The 17261-nt window shown below is 44.0% G+C and overlaps 1 pseudogene; it reads right to left on the bottom strand.

Annotated features, from left to right (window-relative positions):
- Positions 1-6350: 6350 nt before the first annotated feature.
- LOC127235888 (uncharacterized) lies at positions 6351-6450 on the bottom strand (annotated as a pseudogene).
- Positions 6451-17261: the final 10811 nt, after the last annotated feature.

The following is a 17261-nucleotide window of genomic DNA, read 5'->3' as shown; positions in this document are numbered from 1 at the left end:
ACATTTTCTATGGGGACTTGCACACAGGCAGAGCTAAAAGCTAATTGAAGCAGAGACACAGCTGTACTGGTTTTGCAATCATTTCAGGATGTGAATCCCAGAGACCAGCTTTGGGTCTTCCATTGCAGTGGATTTCTGAGTTGGTGAAGGTAAGTACTGGGCTAGACCTTCAAACAGCTGAGAACCTAATGAATCTGGCCTTGTGAGAAGTGTGTGGATGATCTATTCAGAGCCAATGTGTTGGCTCTACCAGTAGAGAAGCAGGCAGCCCTGGAGGGAGCATTGGATTTCAGAGGCACTCAACCAGAAAGGTCTGGTAGACTCCGGGAAGCAGGAGGAAGGGGACTCCTCACTTGCCTACCATGGACAATTCTAAGTACAGGACAACATATCTGGTTAGCACAGTGCCTGCTTCCCTGCAGGACCATTCCAGGCCCTATCTGCTTGCTCCTCTATCTTGGCAGCTCATCGTCACACCCACTCTGTAACTGCACATGGAGGAAATATACCAGAGGTGGAACTCTAAACAAGAACAGTTGAGCCAGGCAGTGGTGGTGAACACCTTTAATTCCAGTGCTTGAGAAGCAGAGGCAGGATCTCTGAGTTCAAGGCCAGCCTGGTCTATGAAGCAAATTCTAGAACAGTCAAAGTTACACAGATAAATCCCATCTCAAAAAATAAAAACAAACAAACAAACAAACAAAAAACAGCAATTTAGGAAAAATCTAGAACATTCCAAACCACTTAGGCTGTCCTGGAAAAGTGGAAAAGGCAACTGTAGTAGTGTTGATGCTGATATTGGAGTGAGACCATATTTCAAAATATCATCTGCATGTGATTGTGAGCTGCATATTAACTGAGGAATTATTATAATTCTACCATAATTTACTACTTTACCAAAATAAACTAGTAAAATAAATAAATACTGCTGTCTATGCCCAGTTGACTAATATGACCCGAACAGAAGTAAAATATTAGAGGAGGAGATGTCAAGTTTAAGCTAGATTAGTGACAGAATCTCGGGGTCCTGTTTTGATATAATTAAATATATGATTTAATGTGGTTTTAGCTCCGAATCATCATAAAAGGTTTTGTAAAATAATAACACAGAAATGAAGACACCCTCACCCAGGCTACAGAGGAATAAAAGGTTGTCATATTTCTGTGCTCTCCTGGCAGGGCAATCCATTCCCATCAATCTCGCATACTGCTGAGAGACGCAGGGATGTTTTCCTTCCAGTCAGTCATGGTCATTATTTAATGGAGGGTAGCAGCCACCGTCTTCATCAATATATTAACCTATGGCTCAAAGAGGCCTTGCAGTAAACTAACTGACAACTCCTCATGACAGGTTTATGTCACAGGGCTTGGGGACATTAACCATCAGCAACAATGGCCTCTGGGAGAAGTCCAGTGTTCTCACTCTAAGGAAGACAGCTAGCCAGTGGAGAGAGAAGTATCCCAACATCCCAGCATCCCAGCTCACCATAATGACTCCAGGTCTAATACAGAAGAGCTAGTTTAAAATGCTCCTGATGTGGGGCTGGAGAGAGAGCTCAGCAGCATGGAGCACTGGCTGTCCCTGCAGAAGACCAAGGTTTGATTCCCAGCACCCACATAGTGGCTCACAACAGACTACAACTCCAGTTCCAGGGCATGCAGAGCCCTCTTCTGGCTTCCACTGGTCCAAGTGTGCATGTGGGAGGTGGTAGCCAAACGACCAGGAGTTGAAGGCCAGTTTGATTACATATCAAGCTCAAGACCAGCTTGGCTATGTGAAACCTTGTCTCGGAAAAAATAGAACTGTGTAGTAGATTCTTTGAAGCTACAGGGTCAAAGACTATGGGCCAGTGGATATTGTATGTGGGAAAAGGAATATGCACAATAAACTCATTTGTTTAGCACTAAGGAATGAGGGACTCCCCAAGTGGACTCCTGCATGCTAAAGCTTCCTAAGCACTTCCTTAAAAAAATAAAATTATAAAATATTTATGTATGTATATGTGTATGTGCATTCACAAGCATGCTTATACATGCATGTCTGCCACAGTCCATGTGTGGGGGTTTCAAGGACTACATATGGGAGTTGTTTTTTTCTTCTTCCTCCATTTGGGACATGGAACTTAAATTCACTTGTCAGGGTTGATGCAGATACCACTATCCACTGAGCCTTCTCACCAGTCCTAATGCAGTTCTTAATGTCCCTAGCTGTATCAAGTTAAAATCACAGACACAGACATATTGTTGCCAGAGTGCAGAGTCATTCACCAATATTCAAAAATCAAAGCATTTGCACTATGAGGTTTTTGTTTTGTTTTTTTCCAATTGCCTCCAAAATTGAGTCTTGGTCATTTGTTTTGAGAGTCTTGTGTAGCCCAGGCTGACCACAAATTCTCTATGTAGCTAACAATGACATTGAACTCCTGCTTTCTTGCATCTGCCAAGTGCTGGGATTATGGGTATTCACCACCATGCCGGATTTATGCTAGAGGTGAATTCTGAGCTTCTTGCAAGCTGGGCAAGCACCCTACTGACAGAACTGCACCACCCAGCCCAGATCCTGCTTCTTTGTTTCCAAATAACTCACAGCACCAGGCCCCTCACTCTGGCCCAGGAAAAACAAACAAAAAAAAAAAAAAAAAAAAAAAAAAACAACCATGGAAGCCACTGGGTACAATCCTTTGCAACAAATCATATGCTATACATAAAGCAGTCTCCAGAAAGAGCCCCAAGAGGCCATTGTAGGTGGCCAAGAAGCCTGGCCACTCAGCTGATGACAAGAGACCCTAAACTCATTTTTGTTTGTTTTGCTCGTTTGTTTTTTTGGGGGGAGGGGGGGTTTCTCTGGATAGTACTGGCCGTCCTGGAACTTGCTCTGTAGGCCAGGCTGGTGGAACTCAGAGATCTGCCTGCCTCTGCCTCCTAAGTGCTGGGATTACAGCTGTGCACTGTGCACTGTCACTGTCCATCAGTCCAACACTCTTGACAGAACACTGCAGCTCTCTCTGAGGTATTCTGTAGACCTCACTCATGACGGTGCTCTCCAGATCCAGCCCAGACTGATGGCACTCTGGCTACGCCTGTATACAGATAAAAAAGACTGTGCTCTGGCTTCACATAGCATTCACACCGAAGCCACATGCATCACAATCAGGCTTGTTCTTGAGGATGGCTTGAGGCTGGAAGTCATGAGGAATACCTTAGTAACAGACTCCAATGGTGCTGGGCTATGCACACCCCTCTTCTAATAATCCACTTAGAAGCCTAGCTCTCGAAACTGATGTGCTGTTCACGTGTACCCCTCTCCCACCTATGCACCTACAAATCTGTTAGCAACCTCAGACTCCCACCTATGTGAGCTACATACACACCCCACCCTGAATGATGAGTAAGTTTCTCCTCTCTGACAACTATCGAACTTGGACACTTTTTATTCAAATGTACACTCAATATATACAGGCCAGTCTGATCTGAGCTGGTTTTAGGTGCATGTGTCCTTGAGTGCACTTTTCAGGAGCATTCCCTATTTATGACCTTATTTCTGTGCATAACTGAATGTTCTTATGTTTAAAATCAGATGCATTATGGGAAGGAGTATAAGCAGTAGAAATATGGCTATTACCTAATTAATCAATCAAAACAGAGCCACCCTCACTATACTCTTAAGAACCAAAAGCTCTCCTTCTCTTTCAGGAAGAGGAAGGAAGCCTCAAACAGCACCCAGGGTCCTTGTGTGTCTTCACTATCAAGGTCCATTGCTCTCTTGTGGTAGAATCTGCCCTTTCTACCGCTTGCCCTTGGAAAGGTTTCTTGGCTACTTTCGCAAATCTGTGTAAGCCTTTATTTCAGTTCTTTGGATGAGAGACAAAGAACCTGAAAGCACCATCGATGACAGCAGAACTAGACACTACCACCCCTGTGTTCTCATCAGAACCACTGAGCACTGACTCTGGGCACAGGGCTGAGAGGAACGGAGCCTGGCCTGGCCCCTCCTGTGTTCATAGTTCCTCTCTGCTGCATGGCTACAGCATGGAGTAGCCCATCTGTCTAATGGCAAACCAGTGCCTCCTCACATAGGTGTTGTCATGAGACAGGACATGCTCTCCCCTGCCGGGTGCGTGGGAAAGTTTCAATGCATAATGGCTGCCTTTGTCACCATCTGAGTCACTGTCTCAGAGGGAAGAAAGAAATTATCTGAGGTGATTGTAGCTGTCTTTCTTCGATATTCTACCCAGGGCACACTCTGCATCCCTTATCTGCACTCCCCAGCTCCTCGGGCAGTCTGTCCATCTGCATATTCATGCTCTCCCTGGGGAGTCCCTTTTGCTCAGAGTTTAAGCTCTGCTGAAGATTTCCGGTCCAGCCAGACTATTCCCTAAGACACACGTGTCACCTCCCATCCATGCACCATGCTCAGCCGGTAAATTCGTTCTATGACACCGTGGAACACACATTAAGCAGAGTCCCAGGAGCACACATTCGGGTTCCAATACCCCAAATGACTGTAAGGGGCTGTGAGAGGTCTGCCCTTCAGTACCCCAGTTCTCCCTGCTTAGAGACCTCATCTCCTTTCCTTCCTGCTGGCGTTAGAATCCTAGGGTTTACAGACCATCCCCCAGAAGAGTCACCTCCCCAGGAACTGCTCAATGCTGGATGGAGAGGAGCCACGTGAGTCTTCTAAGGGATATGAGCTTCCTGATTCTTAGGAAGAGGGAATGTTTCCATACAGAACTGCTATACAACAGCCTGCATAGATACAATTGTGTTTCTGTTTCTAAGTGGTCTAGTTTGCTCTCTGTTGCTATGATAAACACCACAACCAAAAGCAACTTAGGGGGAAAGGGCTTATTTCACGTTACAGCTTACAATCCCTCATGAAAATTGGGACAGGAACTCACAGCAAAAACTGAGAGGCAGGACCTGATATTTAATAGAAGTCACGGAGGGCTGCTATTTATCATTCCTCCTGGCTTGCTCTACCTGTTTTCTTCTACAACCCAAGACCACTGCCCAGGAGAGGCAGCACCCACAATGTGCTGGGCCCCCCACACCAACCATTAATCAAGAAAATACCCCCAAAGGCTTGCCCACAGGCTGATCTGGTGGAGGCAATGCCTAATGGCCTGTCCTAATTGGGGGTTACTGTTACTGTAATAAAACACCATGACCAAAACAACTTAGGGAGGAAAGGGTTTATTTGGCTTATGCTTCCACATCACTGTTCATCATCCTGAAGAAATTCAGGACAGGAATTCAAACTGGGCTGGAACCTGGAGCAAGAGCCGATGCAGATGCTACAGAGGAGTGCTGCTTACTGGCCTGCTCAACACGGCTTTCTTATAGAACCCAGGACCACCAAACCAGCATTGGCATTATTACCCAGTGGCCTGAGCCCTACCTCATCAATCACTAATTAAGAGAATGCCCTTGCAGGCCTTTCTAGAACCTGATCTTTTGGAGGCATTTTCTCAATTGAGGTTCCCTTCTCTCAGATGACCATAGCTTGTGTCAAGTTGATATTAAACAAATGAGCACACCACCACACTTGGGGTGGGTTCTTAAAACTTTTTGAGCTTTCTTATTCTTATGAGTCTCCTCCTCTCTCCTGGAAGAAATGTTTCACTGTATAGCAGCTATACAACAGTGTACATAATTAGGATTGCTAGAATTTCTGTTTCTGTAATATTACTATAGACTGTCCCTCCCTGTCTCTGATAATGTTTCAATAATATTACTGTGTAATGTTCCTCTCTAATTTCTTTGCTCTGAAACCTACTTTTTTGGAAATTAACCATGCATTTTTCCTTTAATATTACACCAGACAGAGCTTTGCAAACTTTTTCTTTCAAACCACCCATCTCTGATAGCTGGCCTTAGTTCCTTCAAGCATGTGTGGCTGGTTCATGTTCTTTGAATCTCCTATGTTAATGTCTCTCCTTGACAGTATTTAGTATAGCTATCAGTACAAGTGTTCCCATGCCTGCCTTTTAATTTTTTGTTTTGTTTGCTATATTTACATCTGTGTTTTCCTTGCCTTCCTGGAGCTACCTGAAGGTGTTTTAGAATTCCTCTGTTGGGGCTGTAGAAATATCTCAAAGGGTAAACACGCCTGCAGCCAAGCCTGATGACTTGAATTCAGCCTCTAAGACTCTCACATGAAAGAAAAGAACTTACTCCTACAGGTTGTCCTCTGACCTCCATAAGTACACCATGGCATAAGCCACCCCAATAAATACATATGTATGTACATACATACATACAATAAAGAATAGGAAATCCCCCTTGTGATCTTTCCATAGTATCCTGTGTCTCTTTCTTTCTTTCTTTCTTCTTCTTCTCCTTCTTCTTTTAAAAATATGGAATGAGTTTGCGTGTCATCCTTGCACAGGGGCCACACTAATCTTCTCTGTGTCGTTCCAGTTTTAGTATATGCGCTGCTGAAGTGAGCGCCGGTGTCTATTCCTTAGTGTCGCTTTGCTTTGTTCGCGGTTGCTCCAGCCTCTGCCTGTGTCCTTTGGAGCTCCAGGGATGCAGTCATCAGATCTTATGCTCCCTGAAGCTGTTCTTCCCAGGCCCCGACCACTTCCTCTGGCAGTCCTTCCCTGTCATCTCCGCCACTCTCTTCCAGTTTGCTGCCTCTCGCTCTACCCCCTTCATCCTGAAGGTGAGCTCATCCTTTCCATTATTTCATTTTTTTCAGTTCTGAAACTTCTACTTGGTTCATCTCTGTGTTTTACAGTTATTTTCTGGGGTTTTTATTTCACTCAGTTAAGGCATTTTTTATCATAGCTGTGTCAAAACTTTTGTTGGATATTTTAACATCTCTACCAGACAGGTGTGATGTCCAGGCTTTCTGGTCTCCTTTGGTGGTATGAGTACAGACACTAGGCAGCTCCTTGTGGCCTTACGGTGGCTGTGCCCTCCTCTAGTCTTCACTGACACACAGTGATTATCCTGGTGGCTAGATCTCTGCATTCAAGAACAGCCATAGTCTACATAGCAAGGACAGCCAGCATTACAAAGTGAGACCTTATCACAAAAGTAAAATTAAGGAAAAAGCTTCCTTCCTTGGAGGCATCCCTTTCCTGGAGAGTTGGCTCGAGAAGGCATCTCTTTTGTCTGTGCAGACTGGGGTTTCTGAGTTTCTAGCTTCTTTAGCCCCAACTCTGAAATACACAGGTAGAAAGAAAACCGAGGAAACTCGGCTCATAGTGCCCTTGGGCTCCAACATCTCTACTGGATCTCTGTTCTTCACACCACCATCCAGTTTTTCCTGTGATTGTTTTCTATTTCCTGTGCAGTGATATTAGTTGTTTTTAGCAGGAGAAATAAGGAAATACTAATCTGTCTTTCTAGAAGCAGAAAGAATAACATTAAAGTCACAATAATGAAAATGCTGATTTTTTAAGTTTAGAGCCAACTTATAAACTGGATAGTAGATCTCATCATGGCCCCACAAGGAATGCACATGATTGTTCCTGAAAACATGATGGTCATGTCGTGTTGACGGGAGAGTCAGGAAGAGAGCAGGGTGAAGCCATCAAGAGAGTCACAAATGTGCTACCCGACAAAGTGGAGGTCAAAGGCAACGTTTCCAACTGTTGGAGCCAAGACTGATCTGGAATGCATGTTGCTTGAGGTACTAGAGTTACCAGGAGGAACCAACTGATTAACCAGGAATTGTTTCCCACTGTAAAGACCAGCAACAATGTTATTTAATAAAAATATGTACTTATATTCACAAGCATGCAAATATATGTAAAAGAATAAAACTACCTCTAAGGATGAGGCAAATAGCTCAGAAGTACAGTGCTTGCCTAACACGCACAAGGATGTCTGCATTGAATCCCAGCACTGCAAAACAATAACTACACAAACCACACTTATCATTAAACTACTCCCATTCTGAAGAATTTATACATAGGCACATTTTTTTTAAAGACAGGATCTTTCTATGTAGCCCTGCCTGGCTTGAAACTCTCTAAGTAGGCCACACTAGCCTCAAATTCAAGAGATTCGTCTCCAGAGTGTTGGGACTAAAGGCATGTGCCATCATGACAAGCCCATAGGCATAAATTCTAACTTTTGATCATAGTTGCTATGATCATTTTATCAATTCTATCTGTATCTTTGAAAAGTTTTCAAGTACCATTTAGTCAAAATGGTATTTTTAAATGATTTGCTTATTTTTGTTTTATGTATGAGTGACTGTGAAGTCAGAAGAAGGCATCAGATCCACTGGAACTGGTGTTGCAGATAACTTCAAGACAACACACGGATGCTAGGATCCCAACCTGGATCCTCTGCAAGAGCAGCAAGTGCTCTTAACCACTGAGTCCTCTCTCCAGCCTCAACATTCCTTACCACAGTTGGATGAGATGTTAGGGTCTTTGAAACAAACTTTCACTATGAAACCTAGGCCAGCCTTAACTCATGATAATGCTCCCAAGTTCTAGGATTATAGGTGTGTGTCACTAGGATAACAACATTGTTGGTTTTAACACGTGTGTGTGTATGTGTAATTACCACCACTCTCCTGACAATACAACCCAACATGGATCTAAACCGTATACTACGGTATTCTTATCAATCTAGCAGCAATTTAAAGCTCGTGAGAGACGATGTGTAGGTAAGTGCAAACCCTTGCATCACAGCAGCCGAGGGCCCTGAGCACTGTACATGTTGGAATTCTTGAGGTTCCTGACATCTGATCTCTGCAGACAGGGGGATAGCTGTGTCTCCATTCAGATGCCACAGTCGGCCTGATAAGAACAGCTTTCTAGCATTATCTGAGCTCTCTTGGCTGCTGCTCCTGATGCTAGTTGGCCAAAGGTTTCATGGCTTCCTGGGCTCCTGGGACAGTTCTGTGTCCTCAGCTGAGAGAGCCCCCTGCTTGTCTCATTTTAGAGGTCATATTGGAGAAGATGTTGAAACTTTTAGGTGCCTGGGATGTGTAAAAGGAGTCTTGTGAAAACATTTCAACACAGAATTTGATGTTAGAAGGCCATCACCACTCCCTCTGCCTTTCTTGGTGACATTATGAAAAAAGGCAAAAACTGCATTATTAAGTCTTGAATGAATCCATGTGTGCGTTGTAAAAGTCTGCCAATAGATAGTTTCTGTCTGGGGCTTTATATGTCAGACATAGGTACAATGGACTGGAAAATTCTGGTAGGATAACCAACTGCTCTGTGAAGCTCCAGTGAGCACTTGTCAACCACAGCTGCAGATCTATAATTCCACTATTAAATATACAAGCTAATGAATGAAATTTCTTGGGGGAGTACTCATTGAAAAGTGGTGGTGTCCTCGACTGGGCAACACAGTAGAACTGCCCTTAAGGTACAGGTGTGGGAGAACTGGCCCCACCCCTTTGCTCATCCCTGCCAAAGGTAAACTAGCCAGGGCCATGCTGGAGAACTCACCCTTGTGGTGATCGATTATTTATGATTTATTAAAGCTTGCCTGAGGATTCAGAAAGCAAAGCCAGCTACAAGCCATAGAGGTCAGGCAATGGTGATACGCACCTTTAATTCCAGCAGCCATACTAGCTAGCCATAGAGCTAGGTGGTGGTGGCACACACCTTTAATCCCAGGACTCAGAGGACAGGTAGATGGATCTCTCTGAGTTCAAGGCCACACTGAGCTACATGAAGTTGACCCAGACCTAAAGAGAAACAGCTCACAAAAAGGAGATCTCAGCACTTAGGATCACACGCCTTTAATCCCAGCCCTAGGGAGGTATAAAAGGAAGAACCTAAGGGTCTCATGTGGAGATTTATTCTCCAAACACATTGAGGACAGGCAGCAGTCTAGGGTTGCAGTTGGCAGGCTGATTTGCTTTTCTGATCTTCAGCTTGAAACCTGGACCCCAATATTTATCTCTGGGTTTTTATTATTCGTGTCACACACCCTAGTGGTGTAGACAAGGGAGAGCCGGCAGGCTGAACAACCCTGCAACTACCCACTCCACCATCCATCCCATCTATGATCTGCTGGAGGTGGGGGGGGGGGCGCTGTTCCTGTGGACCCAGGGCTACCTTTCAATTGCTGTGGTAAACACTGACCAAAAGTAATTTGGGGATGAAAGGGTTTCAGTTTTTAGTTCATGGTCCACCATGAAGGGAATTCAGGACAAAAACTCAAGGCAGGAGCTGAAGCAGAAGCCATGGAGGAACGCTGTGTGTGCGTGTGCGTGTGCGTGTGCGTGTGTGTGTGTGTGTGTGTGTGCACCTGTGTATGTCCCTGTGTAGGCCAGAAGTCAACAGCACATGCATTCCTCGATTGATTCCACTTTTTAAAATATTTTTTTTCCTTTATTGGTACTTGATGTGTGTGTTTTGCCTGCATGTTTGTTTGTGCAGTGCCTGTGGAGGCCAAATGGAAGCACTGAATCCCCTGGGAATGGAGTGATAGCCAGTTATGAGCCATCATGTGGGTGCTGGAATCAAACAATCTTCAGGAAGAGCAGCCTGAGTTCTTAACCATGCGCCATCTCTCCAGTCCCAACTTAATACTTTTTACAAATTTCTTGGCATTCATTTATTTGTGGCGATGGGGCATGTGTGTGCCATGGTGTTCGTGTGGAGGTCAGAGGACAGCTGGAAGGATTATTCTCTCCTCCTGCCTATGGGTCCCAGATATAGAAAACCCAGGTAAGCAGACTCAGCAGCAAGGATCTGGCCTGATGAACAGTTTCATTGGCCCTCTCCATCTTATTTCTGTTGTTGTTTTATTGCTTTGTTTTCAATTGGTTACTCTTTGGGAATTTAATACACGCGTACAATGTATTTTGATCTTATCCAGTCCCACCTCCTTCCATCCAGTGCCTCCCAGGCCCCATCACATGTCCCCAAGTTCATTTCTTCTTTTCATCTTCTTAATTGTTCTTCTACCTTCTTTTTTTAATCCACACACATTTTATTCTTTTATGTGGAGGGATAATGGTAGGAAAACATTAAGTCCTCTTTTTCTTTAGTTAGACTGGTCATTCTTTAAGAGCAGAAAACTTTGCATGGGCAGTAAAAATACTATAATTCATAACATGTGTTCCAGTGTTTGTTTATTGTGGCATGATGGCATGTGTAATGCAAAGTGTGTCTTGTCTGTTAGATGTTCAGAATCAGGGCTACAAGTGGTATGGTGTGGTAGCTCATTCCTGTAATCAGTCCTAACAGTCAGGAGGCAGAGTCAGGAAGGTCTCTATGAGTTCAAGTCCAGCTTAGTCTACATAGCATGGTCCAGACCAGCCAGTACTACACAGCAAGACCCTGTCTCACAAAATGAAACAGAACTGCAGCTGCAGCCGGGGCTTCAGTGAAGTCACATGATGCGACACAGGTAAGTGCTGCCGGGAAACCCTGGCTTCAGGGAGCACTTAGTTTTAAATTTGTTTTCACATTCAGAAACCTTTTACAGTTGCCAAACGTTTCAAAACGTATGTGTTTGGTTATGTAGTCCAGTAGAGACTTGTGACCCACAGTTGAGGAAGCTGTGTGCTTGACAATATAAAAACATAGAGAAAATAGAGGGAAAGTAAGGGGGAAATTAAAGCACTAACAGGAAAGGGCTCTCCATTCGAAATCCCACAGAATCAGAAGCAACCTTCTGCTGCCCAGACGGGTAAGGATCAGTCCACGGGGACTGCGCTGGGAACAAAGGTTTCTCAAGGACCTTAGTAACTGGGTGAGATTGATAACTACAACGGAAGCCACAGCATTAATAATAAAGGGATCAGTGACACAAACTAATATATTTACAAGTCACTGACTCAAGTTGAGGTCTGCGAAGCCCCAGATGCATCACCACTTTCAAATTTATTTATGGATCCATGTCCGAATGTGATAAACAGTTGACTTGTAAACTAAAGCTACTGAAAACTACCACATATAACTCCAGCTGTTTTTCTAATATTCACTGTGTGAGAGATGTCATCAAGGCCACTGGTCCAGGACAACTCCTTACTCATCTGATGAATGGATGAGTGTGTCAGAGGATGAGCAGCCTACAGCTAACTCTTCATAAACAGCAGCTCAGTCCCCTGTGGACAAACTTGGTGAGAACACCAAAGTTCTGCCCAGCCATGTCCCTCTGCAAAGCCAGTGTGAGCACACTATGCAGGCAAGTGCTGCCCAAGGCTCACGAGGGGAAACTGAACCCCTAGGCTTTCGGTTGAGCCGTTCCACAGGGAAAAGATGGAAGTTAGGACCTCTGAAACTCACCACCACTCACACTGCCTGAAAGCCCATCTTTCCTTTCTCCTTCTCCCCTCCCTCCTTCCCTTTCTGTCTTGGTGGTTGATTTCGCTGTGAAGAAGCATCATGACCAAAAACAAATTGTGGGGATGGGGTGGGGCGGTGGTGTTATTTCTCTCATAGTTCCATATCATTAGAAGCAGTGAGGGAAGGAACTCCTGTAGGGCAGGACCCTGGAGGCACGAGCTGATGCAGAGGCCATGGAGGGATGCTGCTTACTGGCTTGTTCTTTATGACTTGCTCAGCCTGCTTTCTTACAGCCCACAGGATTACCCACAATGGGCTGAGCCCTCCCACATCAATCACTAATTAAGAAGATGCCTTTCAGCCACATCTGGAGGATTTTCAATTGAGACTCCCTCCTCTTTGATGACTCTGCCTTGTGTCTAGTTGACATAAAACTGGCCAGTACACTTCCTTTTCTTCCCCTCCATCTTTTTTTTCCCCTTACCTTATTCATTCACTCAGCAAATGTCTGAATGGCTCCTGTGTTCCAGGAATGAGGAGGGCTATACAGCAGAAGCAAAGCAAGACTGAACCTGAGCTTTCCTCTCTGCAGACTGTGGCATGCAGACAGCCAATCCCAAATAATCACAGTTCCCACCAGTGACACCTCTCACATGTGGGAGCAGGGGTAAGGCACTACCTGGAGAAGCTGGAACACTAAAGCTGGGCAAGCCAGAGGTTGGTCATACCCTGCTTAACACAGGCTGGGGCTTCAAGGAACTCATCTTTCACTCTAATCCTACTTTACACTTGATTCTGTACACTAGAGACAGAGCTACTAGAGATCCAAAGCAGGGGAGTGGCCTAGGGAGGTGGGCTTTGTGGCCACAGCCTTGTGTTCCTCCTTCCTATACAATGCCTGCCTCCTCCACTCCAGCAAAGTGATCCTCATTGCTTCCTTATACAGAGCCAACCCACATCTACACCAACACACTGTCTGTGAAAATCCTCTCAACACATTAGGAAAACCTCTTGAAAAACTGGCCTGCATCCAGCTTTTTCAGAAGAATGTTCCAGCCTCCTCCATCATTCTCTACAATGTCTTCAAGATGGACCCTCCCTCCATCCTCCTCCAAACATTATTTACAATCTCCTCCAAATAAACCTCCCATCCTCCTCCTATAATGAACCAAGGTGGCACCACATAACTGGCTTGACCCCATAAGGTTAGAGAAATGTTTAAAGTGATGCCTCATGATGTAAGGACATTGAATACATTCCAAGGCATGCTACACTGGGTGAGCCAGAGCATCCATCGATGTAGGCCTCATCACAGGAATGTCTAACTTCTCCAAACAGACCCTGTATCCTCTTCCACCACACCCACTCCCATCTAACTCCTCTGGACACACCCCCCCCCCACCTAATTTCTTCAGTCAGGGGCCCCCTGTCCCATGTCTTAGGGTTATTGTGACTGATGAAACACCATGACCAAAAGCAAGTTGAGGAGCAAAGTGTTTATTTTGCCTACACTTCCACATTGTAGTCCGTCACTGAAGGAAGCCAGGACAGGAACTCAAGCAGTGCTGGAACCTGGAGGCAGGGGCTGGTGCAGAGGCCATGGAGGGGGCTGTTTACCGGCTTGCTCAGCCTATTATCTTACAGAACCCAGGACCATCAGCCCTGGATGGCATTACCTACAATGGGATGCCTCCCACTCCATCAGCCACCAATTAAGAGAACGCCCTAGAGCTGGATCTTTTGTGAGCGGTGGGGGAGGTACAAGACAGGTTTTTTGTTTGTTTGTTTGTTTTTTCTATGTAACTTGACTGTCCTAGAACCCTCTTGTAGACTAGGTTGGCCTTTAACTCACAATGATCCACCTGTCTCTGCCTCCCCAGTGCTGAGATTAAAGGTGTGCACCACCATACCCTGTTAGAGCTGGATCTTAGGGAGACTTATTCTCAATTGATGTTGCCTCCTTTCTGATGACTCTAGCTAGTGTCAAATTGCCATTAAACTAGCCAGGACACCCCTCCTTCAGACAGACCCTCCATCTGTCTCTCAGTGGGCTGTAGCTTTTGTTTTTGTGTCTCTGTGGCAGTGACAGAAGCAAGTTATAGAAAGACACACTTATTTGGGGTCTGTATCCAACATGGCAGAAAGGCCTGGAAGAGTGGTTAGGATGATGTCAACAGGAACATGAGTTACAGACTGCTCACATGGCAGCTGCCCAGGCAACAGAGGGAAGGACAACCCCAGTGCTCCCGGGCCTTCTCCCGTTCTTTCTTCTTGTTCTTTAGATTTATTTCTTTATTATGTATAAGCTGTTCTGTCTGCGTGTGTGCCTGTACACAAGAAGAGAGCTCAGTATAGATGGTTGTGAGCCAGCATGTGGTTGCTGAGACTCAGGTAGAGACTGCTTTATCCCAGGAAGTCAAGGTCACCCTGGGCTACAGCCTGAGACACTGTCTCAAAAGGAGAAAGAAAAAGGACACACAGAGGCCTTAACCCTGCTGCACCCACTGCTAGAGGTGAGTATTTGGCCACCTTGGGTTCAACACACCACCCTCTCCTTAGAACGTCCTGGTCTCTGAGACCTCCAACGCCTGACCCACCTACGCCCACCGGGACAGGAGAGGAGAAGAGAGAGAGAGCCCAGCTGCAGCCACTGGAAGAAGGGACAGAAAGACAGCAGTACAAGGACACAGGCAACAACAAAAAGACCAATATGACACCACCAGGATCTAGGGACTCTACACCAACAAGACCTGAACACACCAAAACAGATGAAGCAGAAGAGAATGACCTTAAAAACAACTTCTTGAAAGATAGAGGCCCTCAAAGAGGATATGAGAAAATCCCTTAAAGAAATGGAAGAGAAAACAAACAAAAAATTGGAAGAACTAGAGGAAAAGATGAATCAAATAATGCAAGGAATCAACAAATCTCTTAAAGAAAGTAAGGAAAGCCAAGAAAACATAATCAAACAGATAAAGGAAACAATTCAAACAGTTCAAAACCTGAAAACTGAAAGAGAGACAATAAAGAAAACACAAACTGTGGGAATGATAGAAATGCAAAACCTGGGTAAATGATCAGGAACTACAGATGTAAGCATAACCAACAGAATACAAGAGATGGAAGACAGAATCTCGGGTGCTAAAGATAAACTAGAGGAAATTGATTCATCAACCAAAGAAAATCTTAAATCCAACAAATCATTAACACAAAATAGTCAGGAAATGTGGGACACCGTGAAAAGACCAAACCTAAGAATAATAGAAATAGAAGAAGGTGAAGAAACACAGCTCAAAATGCAGAAAATATATTCAACAAAATCATAGAAGAAAACTTTCCCAACCTGAAGAAGGACAAGCCAATGAAAGCACAGGAAGCTTACTGAACACCAAATAGACTGAACAAAAAAAAGTCCCATCCCCTCACCACATAATAAACAAAAAGGCCAAACATCAAACATACAGAATTAAAAAAAAGACTATTATAAGAGCAGCAAAGGAAAAAGGCCAGGTAACATAAAAAGGCAGACCTATCAGAATTATACATTACACCTTATTTCTCCACAGAAACTCTGAAAGCCAGAAGGTTCTGGATAGATGTTCTACAAACACTGACAGTCCGTGCATGCCAACCAGACTACTATACCCAGCAAAACTCAGTCACTATAGATGGCTAAAACAAGATATTTCATGACAAAATCAGATTTACACAATACATATCCACAAATCCAGCTGTACAGAAAGTACTGGTAGGAAAACTCTAACCAAGGAAGTTAACTACACTAACAAAACCATAGACAATAGATAATCTCACTTTACCAGAAGGCAAAAGAAAAAGCGTGGCAAATCTACTCACCATACCAAGAACAACAACAAATCCAAAACAAACAAGAATTAACAATCAATGGTCCTTAATCTCCCTCAATAATAATGGTCTTAACTAGCCTATAAAAAGACACAGGTTAACAGAATGGATACAAAGACAGAATCCATCCTTCTGCTACATACAAGAAACACACCTCAGTTTCAAAGACAAGACACTACCTCAGAGTAAAGGTTTAGAAAAAGATTGTCCAATCAAATGAACCCAAGAAACAAGCAGGTATAGCTATCCTATTATCTAGCAAATTAGACTTCAAACTAAAATCAATCAAAAGAGATGAAAAAGGTCATTTCATATTCATCACAGGAGAAATCCATCAGGACAAAGTCTCAGTCCTAACCCTAACCCATATAGGTCTCACATAAAACCTCACACACTTACAGTGGGAGACTTCAACACCCCACTCTCACCACCAGACAGGACCACCAGGCAGAAATTTAACAAAGAAACAAAAGAACTAACAGAAGTTATGTCCCAATTGGGCTTAACAGACATTTATAGAACATTCCATCCAAACACAAAAGAATATACCTTCTTCTCAGCTCCACATGGAACCTTCTCTAAAATTGATCACATCCTCAGCAACATAACAAATCCAACAGATTAAAAAAAAAAAAAAGGAATATCCCCCTGTATCTTATCAGACCACAAAGCTTTAAAGTTAGAATTCAACAACATCACTAATTGCAGAAACCCTACACACTCATGGAAACTGAGCAATGTGCAATTGCACCATTCCTGGGTCAAGGAAGAAATAAAAAAAGAAATTAAAGACTTCCTAGAATTCAATGAGAATGAAGACACAACATACCCGAACTTATGGGACACTTTGATAGCAGGGCCAGATGGCTTCAGTGCAGAATTCTACCAGAAATTCAAAAAAGAACTAATACCAACACTCCTCAAATTATTCCACACAATAGAAGCAGAAGGGTCAGTGCCAAACTCTTTTAATGAGGTTACAATTACCTTGGTACTCAAGCCACACAAAGACACAACTAAGAAAGAAAACTACGGACCAATTACTCTCATGAACTTTGATGCAAAAATACTCAATAAAATATTGGCAAATCTAATCCAAGAATACATCAGAGAAATCCTCCACCATTAGCAAGTAGGCTTCATCCCATGGATGAAGGGATGGTTCAACATATGAAT

The sequence above is a fragment of the Phodopus roborovskii genome, unplaced genomic scaffold (genome assembly GCF_943737965.1).
Source record: "Phodopus roborovskii unplaced genomic scaffold, PHOROB, whole genome shotgun sequence".
Classification (NCBI taxonomy): domain Eukaryota; kingdom Metazoa; phylum Chordata; class Mammalia; order Rodentia; family Cricetidae; genus Phodopus; species Phodopus roborovskii.
This window is presented reverse-complemented; position numbering and strand designations above follow the sequence as displayed.